Raw genomic sequence first — 12,990 nt, 5'->3', positions numbered from 1 at the left:
CTTTCTGTTCCGTGTTCCCCCTTCAACACTGTGTCTATGGCATGTCTTGCAGACCAGTGTCTTCATTTTCTTTGAATTTCCTCTAACAATTCCTGTCCCTGTAATCTCCTTTATTCCCGTAGGGCCTCCACATCTTTTTTAACAAAATCTTTACAATGTGAAAACCGGCCCTTCAACCCAACTATTCCACATGACACTCGGAAGACTAACCCACCAAGACACATTCCGCCGAACTTATATTTACCCCTGACTAATGCACCTCACTTACATATCTTGGGGCAACCTACCAATGCACAGCCAATTCATTGAACCTGCACACCTTTGGGCTGTGGGAGGAAAACGGAGCAATGCTACACAGACCCGGGGAGAAAGTGCAAACTCTACAGGGGCAGTCACCCGAGGTTGGTATCAAACCCGGGTCCCTAGCACTGTTCGGCCACCGTGCCGCCCCCACGAAACGTACCACAAACGAGATTAACATCTCTATTGCTGTAACTTGCTTCACTGTCTACACTCCTCCAATGAGTAACGACAGAGTCATACAGCACAGAAACATCCCATCCAACTTCTCCGTGCCAACCACTGTTCCTCAACTGAACGAGTCGCATTTGGCTGCATCTGGCCCGTATCCCTTAAAACTTCTCCTTTCCATGTGTCTGCCTTAATGTCTTTTACTGTTGGCACAGTAGTTATCTCTACCAATTCCCCTGGCAGCTTATTCAGTACGTGCACCATTCTCCAATCCCTTTAACCAATCTCCTCGCTCACCTCATATTCATGCCCACCAGCTATGGTCTCCCCCAACTGGGGTAAAGTATTTGATTGTTCACCTTATGCGTTCCCCTCATGGTATTATAAACCTTTATAAGGACAACCCTCGGCTATCAATGCCCAATGCAAATAGGAAGGACAACCATATAAATATCTCTGCTCGGGTCCCCGCCACGACTTTGCCACAATGTTCTTTGATACACTTGTTCAATACCTTGGGCTTTCTCTACCTTTATGTTGTAAAACCTGCAGCACCACCTCTTCCGTAATGGGGACCCTTTTTTAAGACATCGCTGTTTCTTTACCTTTGTTTCCAAGTCTTGGTCCACAGGACGTTCTGACATAAAATATTCATTTAGGCTTTCGCCCATCTCCTGTCGTTGCACACATGGATGGCGTCATTGATCGTCGAGGGGCCTGTTGTCTCTCTAGCTACTTATTTGTACATGCATGCCGTCGAATCTCTTGGGATTTTCCTTAACCTTATCTGCCAAAGCTGTCTCATCCCCCCGTTTTGCTTTCCAGTTAGTCAAACCCTCCTGTATCAGTAACATCTTTGTCAATATTTGCTTCATTTACAGTTTCAGAAAAAAAGCTTCCTAAAGCAGGATGATCAGAAGTCGACACAGTACTCCGAATTGAGACCCAGCAATGTCTTGTACAGCCGTAGCATGATTTACCAACTCATGTACTCAAATGTCTGACCCACGAGGGCAGGTGTACCAAATGCTTCTTTCACCATCCTGTCCGCTTCTGATGCCACTTCAAAGGAACAATATAACTGCACCCCTTGGTCTCTCTCTGTTCAACAACACTGCCCAGGGCCCAACCATTAACTGTGTTAGTCCTCCCTGGTTTGTCTTAACAAAATCCAACAACGGAATTCAACTCCTTTATTCATTGCTTATCCCACTGGTCCCTCTCAAGAACTGCATTCACTGCTCACTATAACACTAATTCTGTTATCCACAAAATGATTAACAATGAATCGTTTGTTTAAATGATACACAACAGTGGACATAGCACTGCTCCTTATGGCACACCGCTGGACACAGGCCTCCACAACCTGCTCTCACTAACCTCTGTCTCCTGTTCTCAAGCCAATTTTGTACACACTACTAACCATTCTACACAACAACACCCTGTCAAAGGGCTTGCTGTAAACAGTGTAGGCAACATTTACTGCTCTGTCTTCATCAATCTATTTGGTCATCACCTTAACAAAATCAGTCAAGTCAGAGAGACACTATTTTTACGCACAAAGTTGTGCTGACTCTCCCTGATCAATCGTTGCCTTTCCAAATGCATGCAACTTCTGTACCTCAGAATCGCTTCCAACAACATTCACCCCACTGACATCAAGCTAATTAGTGTTTCTGTACGTCGCTTTCCCTCACAGCCTTTCTTAGATACTGGCACATTAGTCACCCTCCAGGCTTCCAGGTCACCACCCGTGGCGGTAAGTGATTCCCTAGCTTCACACAATGTCCTTGAACACACTTGATAAGTTCCCAGGTGTTCGTCTATTTTGAATGCGTTTTAAAACATCCAGCACCTCCTGTCCTCCAATGTAAACTGCTTTGAATGCATCACTGTTAATATCCACATTCACCAGTCTTTCGCCACAGTACGTTCTGACGTGAAATTTTCTTTTAGGATCTTACCCATTAATAGTCGTTCCCATTGGTCTTTCAGGGGTCACATTCGGTGCCAAGTTCATCATCTGTTGTTCATATTCATGCAGAATCCCTTTGGATTTTGCTTCGGCTTTTCTGCCAAAGCTCTCTCAGGTCCCTTTTGGGCCCTCCTGATTTCCGTGTATTACTAAACCAGTAAAGTTCTTCAAGGGATTCACTTAACCCAGCTCGCAATATATGACATTTGCCCCTTTTTTTTCTTGGCCGGAGCCTCGATATCACTATTCATTCAGTGTTTCCGACTTGTGTCAGCATTATCCTTCGCACTAACAGGAATATGCTGGCCCTGAACTCTCATTTTATCTCTCTTTTGAAAGCATCCCACTTGCCAGACGTCCTTTACTTGCTAATAGCCTCCATGAATGAATGTTTGAATGTCTTGTCTAATACATTCTGGATTGAAGCAAGGCCAATTTTGATCTTTCACTTGTGGAGCACACTAGTCCCTTTCCATAGCTATTTTCCCCAATAACACTTCAGATCATTTCCCTACCTAGTTACTTGAATACGCTGAACAAATCCAACCCACCCAAGCTCTGAACACGCTGACAGTGCCAGTGGAGGTTTGCAAAGTTACAATCCCCGACCATTACAATCCTATCATACTTACACATACCTGAGATCTCAAGACATATTTGCTGCTCAATTTCCCGCTGACTGTTGCGGGCCTGTAGTACAGTCATATCAGAGTGATGACTCTGCTTATTTCTCCGTTTCATTAACATAGCTTCACTGGATGGTCCACAGGAATATCCCCTCGAAGTGCTGCAGTGATGTTTTCACTGATCAAAAACTCCACTCCACCACGTCTCTTATCTTCTCTTCTTTTCCTTCAGATTTATTTCAGAACATTGAGCTGCTTGGCTGTCCCTACCTCAGCTGTAGTTCTGTAATTCCTTTGATATTCCAGTCCCATGTTCCCATCCATGTGGTGACTTCATCTGCCTGAATTGCAGGCATTTTACATCTAAGTAATCGCAGTTTAATTGATGAGTTTTCTTCGTTTTCTGCTGTGTTCGTGTCTGCCTTGTCTATTTAAATTTTTCCATTGAAGTTCTGTCCCAGCCTCAACAATCAGGCTGTATCCTGACACCATCCGCTTCACTGTGAACAACACCTCACTTTTCATGTCATCTGCGAACCTGCTAACGATACCTTGTGGTTAGCATCCAATTTATTAATGCATATAATAAACAGCAATGGTTCCTGAATAGATGCTAGACGAACAGCAATCGGTGAAAGAATTTCAACACATAAACATCCCTCCACCAATTTTGGATCCAATTTACCAACTTGACTTGGATCCCATCGGCTCTTCCCTTTTGGGCCAGCCTTCCAAGTGGGACATTGTCAAAGGCCTTACTGGAGTCGCTGTCCTCGTCAATATTTTCAATTGTAATTTCAAAGACGTCTCAGCTGGATTTATCAGACAGGACCTTCCTCTGTCAAATTCATGCTAACTATCTCTAACCGACCCCTACCATTCCAAATGTTGATTCATCCTGCACCGCAGAATTGTTTACACTAATTTCCCTCCCACTGCTGTCAGACTATCTGCTGTGTAATTTTACATGGCCTATCCCTGCTGCCTTTCTTGAACAAAACAACCACATTAGCTGTCATCCAGTAATTTGGCACTTCACCTGTGGCCAGCAAAGTATTAAATATACCCACCTTTGCCCCAGAAAAATCCTCCCTTTCGTCCCATAGCATTCTGGATACATTTCATTGGGCACTGGGGATATTTCCAACTTTATGCCTGTGAAAACATTTAATACCACCTCCTTATTGATATTAACATGTTCTAGAACCTCCCCATCCCGACTGAAATCCCGACTACAATGTCTTTCGCCTGTGTGAATACAGATAGGAAGTATTCATTGAGGATCTCACCTTCTTCCACTGGCTCCATGCAGATTGTCCCTTTTGTTTCTAACAGGCCCCACCTTCATCTTGGCATCCTCCTCCTTTAATTATACTGATAAAATACCTCGTGGCATTTCTGCAATCGTGTCTGTAAAATGTATTTCATGGCCATTGTTTGCCCCGCATTTTCCACAGTCCCCTTGCACTCTCTATACTTGTGAAAGGCTTCACCTGTTTTTTACTGCACTCTAATTTATTCATCAAACTCACGATATCGATTGATCAGTATTCACTGGACATGTTGCCTTTACGGTTCCCTTGTGCACCACAGCCACCTGGTGAAGATGCGCGCCCCAAAAGCTCATGCCTCCAAATAAATCTGTTGGACTGTAACCTGGTGTCCTTTAAGTTTTAACTTTGCCGACTCCAGTCCAATACCAGCAACTCCCCATTATAAACTGCCATCGGTTGACTGAATCATTTTGAAAGAAATGGAACTAATGGCAAATAGAAGTCTTTTAAAGGTGTAAAAGGTGTTGTGTCTTCATTCAGACCCAATTCTCTCCAGCTTTCCGAAACCTCTTCCTGTCATTGTGATTCTCCCTATTTCAAACATAGAACAATACAGCACGCAACCGGCCCTCCAGCCCTCGATATTGTGCTGACCTTTAATCCTACTGTAAGATGAAACTAACCAACAGACCATTAATTTCATTGTTATGCGTGTGCCGATCGAAGAGTTGATTAAATGCCCCCAATGTATTTTAATCTACTACCGCTGTCAGTGCATTCCACACAGCCACCACTCTCTGTGTAAATCAGCTACGTCTATCATCTAAGCTAAACTTTCAATTACCTTAAAATTATGTCCCCTTGCGACAGTCATTTCTGTCATGGGAAGAGGTCTCTGGCTATCTCTCTATTCGTCTCATTACGCCTATCAAATTACTACTCTTCCTTCTTTGCTCCAATGAGAAAAGGCCTGGCATCATCAACAGTTCCTTCATAAGACATGCCCTCCAGTCCAGGCAGCATCCTGGCAAAAGCCATCTGCACCCTCTCGACAGTGTTCATATTTTCCTCACAATGTGGCAACCAGAACTGAACACAATATTCCAAACCTGGTCTAACCAGTGCTCTTTCGAGCTGTAGCATAACCTCGCTGCTCGTAAACACAATCCTCTTGTTAAGGAAAGTCAACTCTATCAGCTTGAGTGATCGATGGATGTGGACCCCGAGATCTGCTTGTTCCTCCACACTGCCAAGAATCCTGACTTTAACACTGTAAAGGTTTCTTGCAGAAAACTTCAATCTTAAACCCTCCCTATTTGGTAAATTCCTCCAGGCCCAAAACACTTATGAACTGTGTAACCTCCTCAGGTCCCTACCTTCCTCCTTCCTCCTTTATTAGCAGCAACCCTCAAAATCATTGAAATCTCATTTGCCACTTCAATATTTCTAATACCTGCAAAATCCTTCCATTCTGATATCTCTCCCTATCTCTGTAGCCTACAACACTCTCCAGTCCCCTTCTAGAGAATATTGCAGGGGAAGGAAGAGTTGCAGAATGCGGGCCATGTTATGGAGGTAATGATACAAATGCTGGAAAGGACGTGGATTCTCAGAAGGTTAAAGGTAACAGAATTCTTAGAAGCTGCAAGGTGAGACAGGGCATGTGTTGTGGAACGTGAAGGATGTCACAATTTGAACAGAGATCTTTTTGGATCGGATCGTTCAGCCGATCTTGTTGTCCTAATTCTGGAGGTCTTTACTGGAATGGGTGAGCACAGCTACAGATTCCAGGCGAGGATATGTGAGTTCAGATGTGAATCTATTTGCCCATTCCCTCTGTGGGCCTGATACTAACCTGGTACTTCTATATGACTTCCAGATCTGCATGACTTACCAGAGCTCACTCCATAAAAACCTTCTGTCGGAATGCTCTTTATTTTTTCCTTATTTTTAATTGACAGTTTTTTGAGATGCAGGAATGTGGAGTTTCCGTTGTTGAGAGAATGAAATTTTATCATTGACTCTGACACATGCAGAGGGATTTCGTGGATTCTGCTGTTCGAGAAAGACTATCACACAGAGGAATATCCACGGAGTGCCGATGGTCTTTGGTTGGTAGAGTGTGAATTTACCCGTTTATATCGGCTAGGGCACAGTGTTTCTGGAGAATGTATAGGTGTGTAACTACCTACCGTGTGGTTAAGGGGTGAGTGCATGGGGCTCTGAGCACCAGGAGCTGGGCAATCTCATGCTGTTTGCACATGGGGCTTGGGCACTAGACTGGGTGAGAACAGCTCACTGAGTCAATGATAGATCAGAGCTTGGAATCCTCCTGTTATATTTGACCTTATGCCATATGGTTAACTCCCTCTCATGAGTGAGCGTGTCATGTTCTCCACTCCTGACAGTGTCCACTTGCTGTAAACCCTTCCAGCTGTTGAACATCTCCATTTCCTCTCACTCCCCCTTGGCTTTCCAACCTGGCCTTCGCCTCATCTCTCCTACAGTCCCATACGACCTTGCTCTTTGCTATCTCATTGTATTCCTTTGAACTGTGTGTAAACAAACCTGAAGTCGGTTTGAGCCACTGAAAACAAGATGACTTTTCCCCTCTCTATCTCTGTCAAATGGAGTCTTCTTGTTTGTCTCTTTCCCCGAAGAGGAAGGAAACATCCCTTCATCATCGACCCAGCCCATCCCCCTGAGGATCTGTACAGTTTAATGGGGACAAATATCTTCCTGATGACTCTTATTGGCACAGCATTGGAGTGACATGTTTGTGTTCCTCTACTTTCTGCCACCTTTTCCTGTTTCTCAGTGCCTCTCCCATTCTGAAACCTCCCCCAGTCTGGACAGTACTACGAACCACGAATTACTGAGAATGCTCCAATTTCCCTACCTCTGTAAACTCCTCACATTCTTGCAATCCTCCTTGGTTGTGTACACTTCCAGCATCTACAGGCCTTCCAATTTCTAGTATCTCCTACAGGCCCCACCATCTCTGTATCGTCCAATTGCTATATTTCTCACTGCCTCTGTAAACGGCTCCAAGCCCTTCAAACCTCCCTATCTCTGGCATGGTTTGGAATTCCAAAAAAATCCCTCTATTAGGAACTTCCAACCACCACCCTTCATGTCTCCATAACCCCCCACAGTTCTCTCTATTTCTGTTCCCATCTTCAGTCCCAACAAACGTACTTGCATATACAACCTCATCAAGTCCCTATATTTCTCCCAGCTGTGTAGTCTCCACCAGACCATCCAACTCTCTCGCTGTCCCTGATGATTGCAGTGATTTCAAACCTCCCCAATTCTAGAAACATCTCGTGTCTCTGTGTCCCTCCCTGTCATGATGAGCTGCTCCAATTGCCACGACGTTCCTGCCTGTATCCACCATCAAGTTGATACAACATTTCTCATTTCTGTCGCGTCTTGCAGCCCCTACAATCTTTTACATGTTTGTTAATTCTGCCTACCGCTAGTACTTTCTTTATTCCAGTAAATTCCTTCAGTCATTACAATCTCCTCTAGATTCTACAGCTATTGCTATCTATGTAACCTCACTCGGGCCCACACCATCCATTGTGATGAATCCTGCGTTGCCATTGCAGATCCCTTATTGCTTAACATTGTTCAGCCTCTAAAACAATCCCAATGTGTGTAATCTCCTCCAGTCTTACATCAGTCCCGATCTGTGTAACCTCTTCAAATCCCAATAATCCTCCCTATATGTTAAAGAGTTCCTAAATGCCTTACTATTGGTTTAACTGTTTTGAGTCCATTATATCCTGACTAAATTACTGATGAGTATCAGTGCTGTAATGGAATCCTGGACTGTATACGAGGTCGCTTAAGTAATACCATGTCAATGAGCAATTAAGAGAATGGACCATTCTATATAAAATTTTGTGTATTGAGAAATACCTAATAATCTAATTGAAAATGAGTTTTGTTTAAAGAGAAGCAGAATATTGTGCATTTTTTTTCGAGGTGAAACATGATTTAGATCACTTAGATGTGAGAGTGGAATTTGACGTTAAGGCCCAACAATTATATTTCACTATTCAACGAGATCATTGCTGATCAGGTAATCCCCAACTCTACTTTGCTGAATTTTCCAGGTAGCCCTTGTTTCCCTGATGAATTAAACTCTGACCACCGTTATTCTAAATATACTTAATGACCCAGCCTCACCAGCCTTCTGCAGTAAGAAATTCCTACAGATTCACTATTCTTTGAGGGAAGAAATTCCTCCTCACCTCTATCTTGAATAAGTGTACCCTTGCTGGGATTTTATGCCCTTTGGTTGCAGATCTTCATACAAGGAAAACCAAAGGAAGTAGCAAAGATAATTATTGAGTGTAAGGCTATGGGTAGTGCCTACATGGGCTTTACTAAACTTTATGCCACGGTAGGCTGGCCCGAAAGATCAAATCACAATCCATGGAATCCATGGTCGTTGGTAAGTTGGATACAAAATTTTGTTGGTCATAATAGACAGCAGAACCTGGAGGCGTATATTTCTGATTGGATCTCTGTGGCCAGAGATGTTTCATAAAGATCAGTATTGCGATTTCTGATTTGAATTTATATCTGTGACTGAGATGAATTTCTCAGCAGTCAGATGAGCTCTTTTGCAGAAGACATTTGAATAGGCATGTACTAATTATGGATAGCTGGTGAAATTGTGGGAAGTGAGGAAGTTTTAAAGGATGCAGCAATGTGTAGATCAAATGGAACGTTGGGTGTAGAAACAGAAAATTGAATTTCATCGTGACAATTGTGAGGTGATGTATTTTTTAAGTGAAATGCAAGAGAAAATTACACTGTAAATGACCAGACCCTTGGGAACATTGATATGCAGAGGGATCTTGAAAAGAAATCCATAGCTCCCTGAACATAACAACACAACAGGAAGTACTGATTAAGAAGGAGTGTGGCAGCATCGAGTAGACACATTGGCATGTCATGTTTCAATTTAATAAAAACTCAGTTTGGCCACGTTTGGAATGTTGCGTATAGTTCTCATCGCCACACAATAGGAAGCATATGGAGCTTTAGAAGGGGTGCAGTAGTGGTTTACCAGCATGTTGCCTTGATGAGAATGTGTTTAATATAAGGAGGTTGGACACAAGTCGATTGTTTTGCGAGAATGTTGGAGGCTGTGGGGCAAACTAGTGCAGGTATATAGCATTATGATTGGCGTGGATACTGTGGATAGTCGTAATATATTATCAAATGTGGCAATGTCAAATACTAGGCCGCCTTGGTTTAAGTTTGCGAGTGAAAAAAATTAAATGAGATAGGTGAGGCAAGTTTTTTTTCCATACAGGGTTGAAGCTGCTCAGGACGTGGTAGAAGCTGATATGTTTCCAAAGTTTTGAAGTGGCATTCATACAGACACATGAACAGGAAGAGAGTAAAGGGATACGGACCATGTGCAGAAGATGAGATTAGTTTAGAATAGCATCAGAGTCAGCACAGCCATGTTGGGCTGAGGGCCTATTGTTGGACTGTACTGTTGTATTTCTCACTTCCCAGCATCTACCCTGGCAAAGCCCTTTGAATTTTGCATGTTGCATAAATTTATCGCCCATTCTTCGAAATACTGATGGGTTCAAACTCAACTTACTCCGTCTCTTTTCATTAGAATATCGCTCCATCTCCAAGATCAGACGAGTGACCCTTCTCTGGGCTCCATCCAATACAAGATTATCTTTCTTTAGGACACTCACACTCTTCAGAATATTGTCGGTGGGCCCTGACTCTTATTTTGCACAGTTTTAGCAAGACCTTCCTACTTTAAGACACCATTCCCTTTGTACTGAATTTCAGCATTTGGTTTATTTTCTCTATTACCTACTGAACCTGTAAGCTACCTTTTTCGCATTGATACACAAGGACTCCCAAAACCCTTTGTGCAGTTAGTCTGAAAGCAAATAGTGTTAGCCTGACAGTAAGTTGGGAACGTGCAGAGTATATTATAAAGGATATGACAATGAACAATAACTGGTCCCTTAGAAACAATGAGAGATTCATGGTTTTATAACAGGGGAATATTTTTAAATCTGTTGGATTTTATATTTTATTGTGACCTCCAATGTTAGAATGGATAAGTGTGGAGAAGAGAATGATGGAATGGGGACATTTGGAGATTTTGAAGCATGTTGGCCAGTTTCAACAAGAGCTAAAGGTTAGCGAGGGAGAGGATAGGGCCGTTGAAAGGTCAATGAGGCTGTCTATGTGGAATCACTGTTTCACGGGCGAGATCCGAAACAAATGTTTTGCATTAGGTTTTACTGTGGAGAAAGACAAGGGAACTCGGGAACTTGGGAAAATAAATAGTGATGTCTTAAACAGAATTCACATTGGAGAACTGGAGGCGTTGAATGTCTTTAAATGCAAAAAGGTAGCTAAAACATCGGTCCATGGTCAAATGTATCGCAGCACCTTGTGAGAAGCTAGGGAGGAAATTATAGGCCTCATCGTAAAGAAATTTGGATCATCGACGGCCACTACAGACCTGTAGGATGAGTAAGTTGTTGAAGGAGATCCTGAAATTGGATCTTCATACATTTGGAGTGGCAATGACAGAGTTGCGATAGTCAGCATGGCTTTGTGGGAATAATGTCTCTCAAACCTGATTTAGTTTTTGAGGTCGTAGCCAAATAATAGGTCAAGGCAGAACAGTAGTCATTATGTACATTAACATGAGCAAGACCTTTGACAAGGATCTGCATTGCAGACTGATTAACAAGTCTAGATCACACATAACCAGGAAGCACTCACCACCTGGGTACAAAATTGGATTGACGGTAGGAGACAGGGCATGTTCATAGAGGGTTGATGCCCAAACTGCAGGCCTATGATAAACAGTGTGCCATGGGGTTTGGTGCTGGGTCCACTGTTGTGCCTCATTCATATAAACGATTTGGATAAGAATACAGGTGTCGTGCTGATCACATTTGTGAGTGAAACTGAAACTGGTGGTAATGTGGGCAGTGAAGATGATTATCTAGGAGTACTTGATCAACAGTGCTCCTGGGCCAGTGAGTTTCGGAATAGCAGGTGGAGAAATGCATGTTTTGCATTCTGGTAAAACAACCCGGGGAGGGAGGGGGAGCTTGTCCAGTAAATGTTAGGTCCCTGGGTAGTTTTGTCAAACGGAGAGACGGAGGGATGCAGGTACACAGTTCTTTGAAAGTTGTGTCAAATGTGGACAGTCTGGTGAAACAGGTGTTTGGATGCTTACCTTCAATGTTATGAGCATTGATAATAAGACTTGGGACGTCATGTTGTGGCTGCACAGGGCATTGATGAAGCCACCATAACAGCATTGTTCATTACCTGAAAAAAATCTAAGCTGGTACACGTACGTCCCTTTGGAAGGGCATCTGACATTCTTACCTGGTCTGGCTCACATGTCACTCCAGACCCACAGAAGTATGGTTGACTCTGAGCCACATCTGGGCTATTTTCTGTGGACAAAGAATCCTGGTCCAGCCAGTAGACTCTTCAACCCATGAATGAACAAGTATAAATACGTATTTTCATTGCTGCCTCTTCAAATACTTGCAGCTGCAGCAATTCATACTGGCTTTGTGACACTGTTCTGGTCATTACCACTCTCTGTAACACACTCGCCACCTTCAGCATCTTTAACTCTCCTTGCTCCTTTCATCTCATTAAACCCCGAGAAAGTTTCTTCATTATACCACACTCCACCTGAGAGGACACCCCTTGAAATCCGTTTAAGAAATATTTCCATGGTTCCTTCAGAATTGTTAGGTTATTTGTCTTCTAAACATTTCAGAAGCACAGGTGGGATTGTCCGGCTGAGATTTTGTCATTTTGTTTAATATTTAAATATTTAACTGTTAATATTTAACAGTTCCTTCAATTCTTTTCCACAGTTCATTTACAGCCAGTTATATCGATGTGTTTCCCCTTTTTAGCTTGGTCAGTTCTCTCAAACATTTCTGATCTCTGTAACATCTCTAGCCTTGCTTTCCGACCACTGTAATATCTGAAGCGTTGCTTTTCTCTCCCTTTTAACATTTCCAGCCTTGCTTTCCTGTTTCTGTAAAATCTCCAGACTTGCTTTCCTCTCTCTGTAACCACTCCAGCCTTGCTTCCAATCTCTTTAATATCTGCGGACTTGCCTCCAAATCTCTGTAACATCTCCAGCATTGCATTCCTATCACTAGAACATCTCCAGCCTTGTTTTCCTATCTCTGTAAAATTTTAAGCCTTGATTTCTCATCTCTGAAACATCGCAAGACTTGCTTGTCAATCTCTGTAACAATTCCGACCTTGTTTCCCTCTCTCTGGAGTATATGGATAAAGAACTGATTGAGCGACATGAGGCAGAGAGTGGTAGCTGAACGGAGTTTCTCGAAACGGGGAAAGGTGACCAATGGTGTTCCACAAGGATCAGTATTGGGGCCACTGTTATTTGTAATATACATAAATGATCTACAAAGGGCGCTGTTGGTGTGATCACCAAGATTGCAAATGTCACAAAGTTTGGTGGAGTGGCAGAAAGCATAAGGGACTGTCAGAGAATACAGGACGATATACATAGACAGGATATTTGGTCGGAAAAGTGGCAGATAGCTTTCAATCTAGGCAAATGTGAGGTGAT

Source organism: Chiloscyllium punctatum, chromosome 33 (genome assembly GCF_047496795.1).
Source record: "Chiloscyllium punctatum isolate Juve2018m chromosome 33, sChiPun1.3, whole genome shotgun sequence".
Taxonomy (NCBI): domain Eukaryota; kingdom Metazoa; phylum Chordata; class Chondrichthyes; order Orectolobiformes; family Hemiscylliidae; genus Chiloscyllium; species Chiloscyllium punctatum.
This window is presented reverse-complemented; position numbering follows the sequence as displayed.